Here is a 13877-nt window from a genome sequence, read left to right as displayed (position 1 = left end):
CCAGGCAGTTCTCCTGTCTGCCCCACCACAAATCCAGGAGGCTCTGTACAACTGCATCTTGACCTCAGGCCCAGATACTGCCTTCTAAATTCATCAAGCTCTGCACCACCACATTTGAGTCATTCTTTATCTCGTCAAAAATTTTGTATTAAATATCTGCTACGGGCTAGGCATTGTGCCTAAGTGCAAGGCATATAAAGATGAATAAGACAATACTTTTGTCCACAAAGAAATCACAGAGCAGATACACAAACACATAGTCTGAAAGTCCACTGGAAATTACACCAGCTATGATTCAGGCTTTTCTGGGTTGTTGTGGAAGGAAAAAAAAGGTATTTCTTCACTCTTACCCTTTCTCCTAGCATCGCTCAACTGTCACCCAGCCAAACACTGCTTTTTCCCTAACACCTAAAATTCATAACCTAAACCTTAAGCTATAAAAATGTAGTTGACCACATCAGCAGGGGAGTAATGGATAGTCAGCACACATAACACGCTGAACAGCTCCACAAACCCTCGGCCCTTTTCACATCCAAATACCTCTCAAAGTGATGACTAGGATTTAGTCATAATTTATAGACAGATGTGTTGCTTTTTTTCTCTTTTTTTAAACATTTTTTATTGAATTATAATCATTTTACAATGTTGTGTCAAATTCCATTGAAGAGAACAACTTTTCAGTTATGCATGAACATATATATAGTCATTTGTCACATTTTTTTCGCTGTGAGCTAACGTAAGATCTTGTATATATTTCCCTGTGCTGTACAATGTAATTTGTTTATCTATTCTACATTTTGAAACCCCAGTCTGTCCCTTCCCACCCTCCATCCCCCTGGCAACCACAAGTTTGTATTCTATGTCCATCAGTCTGTTTCTGTTTTGTATTTCTGTTTTTTGTTTTGGTATTTTTTTTTAGATTCTGCGCATGAGCGATCTCATATGGTACTTTTCTTTCTCTTTCTGGCTTACTTCACTTAGAATGACATTCTCTAGGAGCATTCATGTTTCTGCAAATGGCGTTATGTTGTTGAGTTTTATGGCTGAGTAGTATTCCATTGAATAAATATACCACATCTTCTTTATCCGGTCATCTGTTGATGGACATTTAGGCTGTTTCCATGTCTTGGCTATTGTAAATAGTGCTGCTATGAACATTGGGGTGCAGACGTCATCCTGAAGTAGGGTTCCTTCTGGACACAAGCCCAGGAGTGGGATTCCTAGATCCTATGGTAAGTCTATTCCTAGTCTTTTGAGGAATCTCCATACTGTTTTCCACAGTGGCTGCACCAAACTGCATTCCCACCAGCAGTGAAGGAGGGTTCCCTTTTCCCCACAGCCTCTCCAGCATTTGTCATTCATGGACTTTTGAATGACGGCCATTCTGACTGGTGTGAGGTGATACCTCATTGTAGTTTTGATTTGCATTTCTCTGAAAATTAGTGATATTGAGCATTTTTTCATGTGTCTTTTGATCATTTGTACGTCTTCTTTGGAAAATTGCTTGTTTAGGTGTTCTGCCCATTTTTGGATTTGGTTGTTTTTCCCTTACTATGTCATATTAGCTGCTTATAAATTCTGGAGATCAAGGCTTTGTCAGTTTCATTGTTTGCAAAAATTTTCTCCCATTCCATAGGTTGTTGTTTTGTTTTACTTCTGGTTTCCTTTGCTGTGCAGAAGCTTGTAAGTTTCATTAGGTCCCATTTGTTTATTCTTGCTTTTATTTCTATTGCTTGGGTAGACTGTCCTAGGAGAACGTTTTTGAGATGTATGTCAGATAATGTTTTGCCTATATTTTCCTCTAGGAGGTTTATTGTATCTTGTCTTATGTTTAAGTCTTTGATTCGTTTTGAGTTGATTTTTGTGTATGGTGTAAGGGAGTGTTCTAGCTTCATTGCTTTACATGCTGCTGCCCAGTTTTCCCAACACCATTTACTGAAGAGACTGTCTTTATTCCATTGTATATTCTTGCCTCCTTTGTCAAAGATTAGTTGACTGATCAATCAAAGTTTTTACCTTAAAAATTTAAGTCATATATTCTCAGAAGATATCACTAACTGTGGATAGTTCTTAGACTCAGATGGAAAAACCTACTTCCTCAAATTTTCATGCATTCCTTGCAAGTTCATTGTTAGAGTTAGCTAGTCTATGCTTCTTTTAACCCCCAAACTAAGCTTTCTATAGAGAAAGCTTCAACTGATGATGAAAATGTATTGGGGTTTCCTCAGTCGATAAAGGGAGGCTTCAAACATCAGTAAACCTTAAAGTCAAAAGCCCCATGATACAATGAAATTGGGAAAATACGTGAACCTCTGGAGCTACAAGAGGTTCCCTTCATGCTACTGAGTAGTTTTCCCACCTGTTTACTCACAAAGATCCGCCATCACTGCCCTGCCTGAGAAACTCTCATAGTGTTTTTCCTTAGTTGCCAATTGTTGCAATTGTCACTTATCCTGCGTCACAGTTTTCCTTTTGTTTAACAGCTAATGTCTGAAAACGACCGTCCCATGTGTTTAAAGAGAAAAAAGAAGTAGGGGCCCATGAAAGCATCACCAATTACAGAAGATTCTCCAGGTTCTCTGCAATTAATAAAATAAAAACAGTTAAATTGTTCACTGAGCAAAATTGAAATGCTTGATGATTTCCTGCATTATTTGTCTTTAATTTAAGGCCAATTTTACTGTCCCTGAAATCAGCCAAAATATAGATGTTCAACCCCTAAATACAAATGTTTAGAGCTATAAAGCAGGTAGTTTTGACATTAACATTATGGCATTCTTCAGGATTTTGTTTCATTTAGCTAAAGACCACGCGATGGCTAAATTTACATATCCACTTGACTGGGCCACGGAGTGTGCAGATATTTGGTCAAACATTATTCTGAGTGTGTCTGGGAGGGTGTGTTTGGAGGTGATTAACATTTGGATCAGTAGACTAAGTGAAGGGTTGTCCTGCCTAGAGTGGGTGGGCCTCGTTCAATCAGGGGAAGGCATGAGTATAACAAAAAGATTGACCCTCCCTCAAGGAAGGGGGAGCTCTTCCTGCCTGACTGCAAGGGCAGGGGTATCACTTTTTTTTGCCTTCAGATTCAAAGTGATGTGCCTGCTCTTCATTGGTCTCAAGTCTGCTGGTATCAGACTAGACCCATGTTACTGGCCCACCTACATTTCCAGCTTGCAGACTGCAGACAGTGGGAGTCTCAGACTCCACAATGCTGTGAGCCAATGGCTTACAATAAATCAGATCTATATGTATGTGTACATATATATATATACACACATATGTAAATACATACTGCTGGCTCTGTTTCTCTAGAGAAACCTGACTGATACTAACACAGAACATGAATAAAGCTCTACTCAATTGCAAAGCATACTTCAATTCAATTTCTCATTCTCTAAGACCACCTGATAAAGACAAAAGAAGTAATAACACTCTATCCAACAGGCATTGAAAGAATTATTGTAGGGGGAGGTATGGCTCAGTGGCAGAGCACATGCTTAGCATGCATGAGGTCCTGGGTTCCATCCCCAGTACCTCCACTAAAAAAAGTAATAATAAAATAATTTTTTTTTAAAAAAAGAACTATTGCTAAAAGAAATACAGAAAACACAAAATGGACCTGTTTCCTCTACTCAAGATTAACAACTCTTGTTAGAAAATGAGTAAATGTGCATTTTTAATTAGACTTTTAGCATCAGGGGAAAAATGTATAACTTTCTAGTCATACACTTCCCTAGCCCATATATATGATGGAGAATATATATATATTTACATATAAACACATGCTTTATATATATACACATACACATACATACATATACATGTATAGGCATCTGTACACACTTTATACACACACCTATGTGCATATCTGTGTGTTCCTAAATTCAAATTAGAAAACATTGATTGTGAATTTTCTTAAAAAGGTTATTAGAAAGTTTGTTTAGATGTTTCTTTTATTAATCATTATTTTATATATTTATGTTCTGACTTTTCAGCTCTCTTTATTTGTACTAGCAAGTTTGTTTATTATTTTGCTTTATCTTTGTTTGTAAGATTATGTTATAAGAGAGACATGTTTCTTATTTGTGTAAGTGGGATTATTTTCCTATAAGCATCCCTATTAATACTGTTTTTGCTATATCATATTGACTTTGTTTTTGTTGTTATAATTCTTTATGAATTTTTTCTTTGATTTATGCATCAATCCATTGGTTGTTTAATATTGTATGATTTATCCTCCACACTTTACAATTTTTCTCAGGTTTTCTACTTTTAGTAACTTTCTATTCTACCAGAATCCATATGTTTCTTCACATAACAAGGAGAAAAATAATAAAATTTATACTAAATTTTGAAAACACAAATTATCTAAAATTATCTTTGAAAAATGAACAAAGCTGTGGGTATTATCCTCCCTGACTTTACAACATACTACAAAGCTACAGTAATCAAAACATCAAAATATATCACTAAAAGAGTCACATAGATCAATGGAACAAAATAAAGAGTCCTAAAATATACACACACACATATGGGAAATTAGTCTACAATGCATTAGGCAAGAATATAAAATGGAAAAAAGGCATTCTGTTCAACAAGTAGTTCTGGGAAAACTGGACATTACATGTAAAAGGTAGATGTAAGAGCACTTCCTTCCATAGTATACAAAATAAAATAGAAATATATTAATTCCTAAATGTAAAACCTGAAACTATACAATTTCTGAACAAGAACAGGAGCAGAACTGCCTTTGTAATAAATCATAGCAATATTTATTTTTGATGTATCTCCTAAGTAAAAAAAAAAAGGAAAACTAACAATAACAGTTTTTAATTATACTGAGGGAAAATTTGTTGTACTACAGTGATTCTGCTTCTTGTATAAGTGTGAAATGCAAAACCTTTTGCAGAGCAAAGGAAACCTTCAACAAGACTTATGACAACTCACACAATAGAAGGAAGAGTTTCAGACTATGAAACCATCAAGGTGTTAATATCCATAAAGTATATATAGCATAATAGACTCATTATTTAAAAAACAAAGACCCCAACTTAAAAACAGTTGAAGGATCCTCATGGAAACTTTTCAAAAACAGACATGTGAATGATTTTCATGCCCATAAAAAGAAATATAACCTTGCTATTCATTAGGAAAACATAAATCAAAACCAGAATGAAATATAATCTCACAGTAACCAAAATGGCTATTAAAAAAGTCTTCAAATGACAAAAATTAATAAGAAGGTCGATTAAAGGGAACCCAATTTTACTGTTGGTGGAAATATAAATTTAGGCATTCACTATTATAAAAGTGTGGACAGTGTTAAGAAAACTAGAAATAGAAACATTATATGTTGCAGCAATTCCAGTTTTTGTTATAAATCTGAAAAAAAAAGAAAACATTAACTTTAAAGGATATATTACCCCCAATTTTCTTAACATCATCATTTATAATATCCAAGGATAGAAGCACAAATCAACTGTCCATCAACAGATGATTGGCTGAAGTAGATGTGAGATATAGATAAGATAATAAATACTTAGTCATTGTCATATCAAAAAATAAAATTCTGCCCTTTGGAACAATGTGACTGGAACCAGATAGTGTTGCACATAGCAAAATAAGTCATACAGAGGAAAACACTCTACATTACCACTTTCATGAGGAAACTAAATGTATAAGAGAAATAATCATAAAAAACAGAAACAGAATCACATATATATGTGTAGTGTACCAAGTAGTGTTTTCCACAGGGTACAGAGAAGAAGGAATGGGAAGACAGAATTATGCAAGATACTAGTTATAAATTAGAGAGCCAACAGGTCTATATTTCCAGCACAGAGAAATATTTTAATAATTTAAATGATCTTAAAGAGATTATAGGCATATATTATACTAAAATGTGCATGCATGTGGGAAAAATTTGAAGAAAAGAACCCAGGAAAAACAAAATACTTTGTAGTACTCTGATATTAAGGGAGGTGAATTGTTCACTTTCTTTACTCTTCTTATAATGTCCCTAGTAGAATTTAAGCTTTTAAATGAAAAAGTTTAGACTTTGAGAAAAGTGACATAAGTTTAAACTATTTCTGTCTCTGCCCTTAAATCTACAGTCAGTGAAATGATCACATCTCAACAAAAATAACTACAACATGAAACAATACTCCAGAACACATGTGTACAGCTGAAGTTTGGTGGCCTAAAACACATAAAGGTGACTGAACTGAGGGGAGAGTAGAGTTGGTGCCTGCGACCTTGGTCCACTTACTAGGGTATCTGAGCCCACTGTTTCAGCATACCCAGTAGAAACAGGGTCTCAGTGGTTCACATAGCTTCAGCCTCCAACTGCACCAGTATTTATGGTCACAGGTAACTAGGAGGGAGCCAAAATACAGACAGAATTTCCATCCTTTTGACACTCAGACATTCATGACACTCTCCCTACTTCCCATTCACAATGATGGAGACAAGGTACCTTGCAATATTGGACATGGCAAAGGCACTTGCCTGATTCCAACTACCCACCTGTCTTTACACCTTTCATCAATGTGTGCACTGTCTTAAGGGATATCAGGTAAAAGGAAGGGTTCACCGGCCCAGTGACAACAGTGGCATTAACTACCAGAGAAGTCTAAGAAGTGACAATGTAAGCAAACTTTTATCCAGACAGTAGCGACTGGAAAGTGCCATTTTGAAATATTATCAGAGGTAGCTCAGGTAAGTAAAACCAAAAATTGTGCAATATTGCAAAATACCAGAAAACAAAAGCAAGGACTCCAAATCCCAATCTGTTTTTTAGTGTCATCAAAGCAATAATTTACCAGGATCATGACCAATCACAGTAACATTATAGGGCACGAACACACACAGATACACACACACAGACACTGACACAGACACAGACACACACGCACAGGCAAACACACACACACACACACACACACACAATATCAACCCTGCAGCACACAAAGTTAAAGTCATGGAATATTGCCGTATAACTAATAGAGAATCCAAAGAGATGTCATACAGAAACTCAATACAGAAAACAAAACTCAAAAAGCAGTTTAGTGAGCTCAGGAATAAAATAAATGGTGATAAGGTATACATTACCTAAGAGACTGAAACTATAAAACAACCAAACATTTTTGGAGGACCAGGAGAACTTAATAAATGATATAAAGAATGCAACAGAAATCTTTGGAAGAAGCTGTCTTGTGGAAGAGGGATTAGCAAACTCACCAATACAAAGCAAGAAATGATAGGAGAGGGCAGAGATGCAAGATATTAAAAAGTGAGGAAATTCTAAAATAGCCATCAGACTTCTTTAGGGAGTGCACATTAGAATGAAATCCTGGAGGGAGAAAAAATTAGAAGGCAGCTGATTGTTTATATAAAGCTGTAATAGTTGATAACATCCTGAACCTGGGTAAGGAACTGATATACAATTCCGTGAGCCAACAAAACACCGATAACTTTAGGACAATGAGACCTCCTTCAAGATACGTCATCTGCAAATTGGCAAGTCAATGCCAGAGTAAAATTACAAAGGCAGACAAAACTATTTATTTTAATCTACATAGGAACCCCCATTAGGCTATCAGCAGATTGCTGAGCAGAAAACATATGCCAAGGGTAATTAAAATGACATTTTCAAACTACTGAAATAAGAAATCTCTCACCCAAGAATACTCTATCTTGCACAGTTATCACTTAGTTGTAAAGTGAAAATAAAGACTTTACCAGACAAACAAACCTGAATGACATTTAAAAAATAAAACTGAGACACCTTAAAAGAGGTTGAGAAAAGAGCTATTCTACGAAAAATAAAATGGCAAATATATGCAAAACATTGAACAAAATACTAAGCAGAGACCACGAGAAAGTTGCAAGTGTTTCTTTGGTTATGTTTTCAAATGTTACTCTCCTATATGAATTAAAGAGAGAAAAATAGTAATTCAGTTGCAATAAATATAGGTACATCAAACTGGTAACATGTTCACAACAGAAATAGAAATAATTTGAGTCAGTAATCATAAAAGGTAAAGAGTAAAAATAAAACAATATTAAAGGAAGATGCTGTCAGTGGAAAAATGACTAAATTATACATGACATGTTTATTTTTAATTGAAGTACAGCAAATGAAATATATTGTGTACTTTCAGATGTACAGCATAGTGATTCCAACCACTTTTTAGATTATATTGCATTATAAATTATTATACTAATTGTAACAAAAATTTGTCATAAGTTATTGTGTGTAATTCCCTGATCTATACAGATTATCCTTGTTGCTTATCTCGTTTATGTATACTAATTTTTATCTGTCAGTGTCCTACCATTAATTTGTCTTTCCCTTTCCCTTTGGTAAACATAAATTTTTTCCCATATCTTTCAGTCTGCTTCAGTCTTGTCTATCTAATGTCTCTATCTCTCTACCATGTCTCTATTAATCTATCTATCTATCTATCTATCTATCTATCTATCTATCTATCTATCATGTATCTATGTATGTATCTTTCTATGTATCTACTTATCTGTCATCTATTAATAGATAGCTATAGATAGATGTAAAAAGATATTTGTTATTCTTTAGATTCCACATATAGATTATGTTATATACTTTTGTCTTTGTCTAAGTTACTTCACTAAGCACAATAATTTCTAGGTCCATTCATGATGCTGAAATAGCCATGTGTTATACTTTTTCATGGCTTAGTAATATTCCATTGCTTATTTATAGATACATCATATCTTCTAAAGTCCATAGTCTACCCTTGGATTGCTTCCCTGTCTTACATATTATAAACAGTGATGTTGTGAACATTGTTTCTTCTCAATTTATAGATTCTTCCTCAGATTTTTCCAAGGACAGATGTTACTGTTTCATATGGTAGTTCTGTTTTAGGTGTTAAAGATATCAAAACACTGTTCTCCATAGAAGTTGTACCAATTTACATTCCTACCAAGAGCATAAAAGAGATTTGTTTCCTCCACATCGTCTCCAACAGTTTCAATTTGTAGACTTTTCAATAATAGCCATTTGACCAGTGTGAAGTGATACCTCATTGTGGTTTTGAACTGCTATAAACTAATAATTAGTAATGTTGAGCATTTTTATCACATGCCAGTTACTCATCTGTATGTTTTCTATGGAAAAATATTAACTCAGTTACTCTGGTCTTTTTTTGATTGGGCTTTTGTTTTTCATATTGAGTTGTGTAACGTAAATCCATGTTACTTCTATTAACGTACACCTATTATCCCTTCGTCACTTGCATTAGTTGCAAATATGTTCTCCAATTACACAGGCAGTGTTTTCATTTCATTCAAATTGTCCTTAGCTGTGCAGAAGTTTTCAAGTTTATTTAGGTCTCTCTTGCTTATTTTTGCTTTTACTTCTTTTGCCTTAGGAGACTGATACAAGAAATTATTCCTATGATATATATCCAATAGTCTATCACCTATATCCCCTTCTAGCAGTTTTATAGTATCAGGTCTTACTTTAGGTCCTTAATAAACTTGGAGTTTATTTTTGTATATGATGTCAGGGAAAGCTCTCATTTCACACTTTTACATGTATATGTCCAGCTTTCCAAACACCATCCATTGACAAGACTGTCTTTTCTCCATTGTGTACTCTTGCCTATTTTATCAATGATTCATTGCTCATAGGTGTGTGGAATTATTTCTAGGCTCTCTACTTGATTTTATTGATTATACCTCTGTGCCAATGTCATGCTGTTTTTATTACTGTAGCTTTGTACTATAGTAAGGAATCCGGGAGGTTTATAACTCCAGATTTGTTGTTTTTTCTCAAGATCATTTTGACAATTTTTAATGGTTTTATGTAAAACTTAGATTTATTTATTTTCTGGTTCTGTGGGAAATACTACTTCTTTGTAACAGGAATTGCACTAAATCTGTGGGTTTCTTTGTGTAGTTCAGCCATGTTAACAATATTAACTCCCTCAATCCAAGAGCACAAGACATATTTCCATTTTTTGAATCATTTTTAATTTCTTTGTCAATGTATTTTAATTTTCAGTGTTTAGATCTTTCATATATGTGGTTACATTTATTCCAAGGTATTTGGGGGAATAGGATTTTAAATAGCATTACTTTCAATGTCCATTTTAGGGTATCTCATGACTAACGTGTAGAAATGCAAGAGACAACTTTACATTAATCTTATACCCTGCTCCCTTGTTGAAATTATTTATTGTTGATATTAGTCTGTGTGGAGACCTTAGGACTCTATGAAGATTGTTATGTCATCAGTACTGTTGCCAATTTTGCCTCTTTGTTTCCATTTTGCATTTCTTTTTCTTGTTTTCCTTACTTTTTCCTTTCTTATTTTCCTATGGAACAGAAGTGCTGAGAGTAGGAACCCTTGTATTGTTCCAGAATTTACCCAGAATGCTTTCAGCATTTCCCTTAAGTATTATAAATTGTTATAAATGGCCTATAGCATGTTGAGAGATGTTCACATTATACTCTCTTTCATGAGAGTTCTGATCATGAATGTATGTTGAATTTTGTCTAATGATTTTTCTGTGTGTATTGACATAGCCCTGTGAATTTTGTCCTTCCTTTATTAAATATGTGTCATGCTGATTAACTTGTGTATGTTGAACCATCCCTGTGACTCTGGAAGGAATCCAACTAATCATCATGTATAATCCTTTCTATGTATTGCTGGATTAGTTTGTTGATGTTCTGTTGAGGATTTTTTAATGTGTATTCATCAAGGATATTGGCTTTACATTTTCATTTCTTTTTTTTTTTTGGCAGTGTGTTTGACTGTTTTTTTTAATCATGGTATTGGTGGCCTCATAGAATAACTTTGGGAATTTTCTTTCCTAATACATTTTTTGAAATAGTTGAGAGGAAAGAGGTTTTAGTTAAAGCATCCAGTCATTTTGTTCAATGGGTGTTTTTAAAACTATAGATTTTATTTGAATTATGCTGATTGTTCTTTTCAAGTTTTCAGTTTTCTTTTTATGCAGTGTTGGCCGGCTGTATGTTTCAAGAAATTTGTCCATTCATTTAAGGTCGTCCAGTTGGTTGCCACGTAACTGCTCAGAGTGCTTTCATAATCTTTGTTTGCATTTCTGTACTATCAGAAACTTTTTCAATATTTCATTTCTTATTTTGTTTGGTTTGACCCTGTATTTCTTGTTAAGCCTGGCTAAATTCTTACCAATTTGTTAATATTTTTAAGAAAAAAATAGCTGTTGATTTTATGAATTTTAATTTCTTTTTTAGTTTTTATTTCATTTATTTTCAACCTAATCATTAAAGATTTCTCATTCTACTGCCTTTGCATTTTGTTTGTTCTTATATCTAGTTATTTTGTGTGGTAAGCTTTATCCTTTGTGTGAGGTTTTTCTATTTCCTGGTAGAAGGCCTCAATTGTTCTAAACTTCCCTCTTAGATTTGCCTTTACTGCATCCCATACTTTTGATGAAGCTGTGATTTCATTTTAATTTGAATCCTGGTATTATTTTATTACCTCTTTGATTTTATCATTGACTTTATTTTATTTTATTTTTTTAAGGATGAAGTTTAATCACATGTTTGTGCTTTTCCTGTTCTTCTTTCTAGAGTTGATGCACAGTTTCATAATTTTGTGTATGGAAAAATACTTGCTGTAATCTGTATTTGCTTAAAGTTCCTGAGGCTCATTTCATGACATAATATGTGGCTAATTCCTTCGATAACATCCTGTGCACACTTGAGAAGTTTATGTGTTCTCCTTTTCTGATGCAGTGTCCAATAGCTCATTTAGGTTCAAATGATCTAATATGCCATTAAAACCTCTGTTTCCTTATATATATTCTTTCTGGATGATATGGCCATCAGAATAGTGAGGTGTTAAACTCATTAACTATTATTGTTTTATAATGAATTAATTCCTTCATGTCTACTAATATTTCTTTTTATAATTAGGATCTACGGTGTTGGGTCCAAATATAATTTAATGAGTGTAATACTCTATTTTCATATTGAACTCTGTTTCTTTATATAATCTCATATTTATCTTTCATTATGGCCCTTATTTTAAAACGTATTTTGTATGAGTTGAGCATTGTAAACTGCACTTTTTTGTCATTTACATGAAACATCTTTTCCATCTATTTACTGGTTGTGTTTAACTTTCAACATAAAGTGAGACTTTTTGTGGGGGAAGTGAAGATGTTGGAGCAGAAGGATGCTCATAGCTCACCCTTTCCCACAAATGCACCAAGTCTCAAAACCACAGACCTACCCAGCTAACCAGAGAACCTGCAGATCTCTGATAGAACATTGTCCTCTTCAAAAGATAAAGATGCAAAAATCTGGTAGAAGAAAATGAAGAAAGAAAGAAGAGGGAAAACCAATTCGGACAGGTCCCACAGGGGATAGCAGCAAAGAAGGACTGGTGCTCATTCACTGGGTGTCCCCTCTCCAACTGAGAGTTCGGCGGGATGGAGGGGGAGCCTCCAAGAATTGGACCTCTATACAGTATAAGTTGACTGACTGTCCTAAGTTAAACAGGCACAGAGGATCCCTGTGACACCCTGCCCAAGAGGCATCCTGACAGCTGGGGGCAGGGCCATGCTGCCCGAGCTGGTTTGAAGGTGAGGATGGCTGCACTGAGGCAGCCCAGGGGAATGGAATGGGCTGTGAGCCATTGCTGTGGGTGCACAGGGCAGAACAATCTGGGCTCTCCATTAAACAGGGCAAAATAGCCCTGGCAGGGGAAAGATGCATTATGAAACTCTGAAAACCCTCAAAAGTATCTAGGACAAGTGACCTGGGTCTCAGACACAGCCACCATAGCCTCTGGTGCTTTGCACCCTGGCAGCAGTGAGAGCAAGCCCTGCATTCACTCCTAAGGACTTAGCAGCCTCAAGCACCAGATGAGGACGTGTCTACAGCCTGGGGCAGATAAGATTTTTCTGTCCTATTTCCTCAGAGTACTTGCTCTGCCAAGGCAAACAAGGAGCTGGGTTTTGGCCCAGACCAATGACAGGCCACATAGCAGTGGAGAGACCGGCACCATGAGGGGCCTGATGGCCTGCCAATTTTGGGCTGGAATACAGCCCATGACCATGTGGCTGGGAGAGGGCTTGATGCTGCTCCTGCCTGGTCAGTCAGAAACATGTGACTGAGGCATTGGTCAGGGCAATGACAACACAGCCCACAGTAAAGAGAGCTGCTCCAGAACCAGTGTTGGGGGTAGGAGTGATCTGCTTGCTGACAGGCCCTGGGAGCTGCACAGATGAAGGCTCCAATGGAGGGCCTCTGGGAAAAGCAAGCTGAGCTTCCAAAACAGGATGAATACAGAAATAGTTCACATTAAAAGTGCACAGTCTCCAGGATACACTGACTACATCCTTGTTTAATCTGTTTCTATCTGTTCCATTTTTATTACCCTCTTAATTTTTACTTCTTAGGCAATTATATATACTCCCCCTTTTAAATCCCATTGAAATTTTTTAAAAATATTTTTATTATTATTATTATTTTTCAAAACTCTGCTTCACCTTGCTCATCTATTATGTATTATACAATGTCTTCAAACATTTATTTCCCCCTCTTTAAAATTGTTTGTATCTCTCTCTCTTTTTTCTGTTTTTTAGTTGTATTACTACCTAGGCATTAGGTAGATAAACTTCTTTAGGGCCACAATACATAACTGATACTCCATAAACCACAGTGCCAGAGAGGTATGAGCAAGACGAAGAAGCGGACAAACCATTACCAATTAAAAAACAAGAGAAATCCCCTGAAAGAATGATCAGTGAAATAGATATCAATAGCCTACTAGATCAAGATTTCAGAAGAGGATTGATCAAATGACTGAAGGAAATAAAAGATAATGTTTAGAG

This window comes from Vicugna pacos, unplaced genomic scaffold, assembly GCF_048564905.1.
Source record: "Vicugna pacos unplaced genomic scaffold, VicPac4 scaffold_16, whole genome shotgun sequence".
In the NCBI taxonomy this organism is placed as follows: domain Eukaryota; kingdom Metazoa; phylum Chordata; class Mammalia; order Artiodactyla; family Camelidae; genus Vicugna; species Vicugna pacos.
This window is presented reverse-complemented; position numbering follows the sequence as displayed.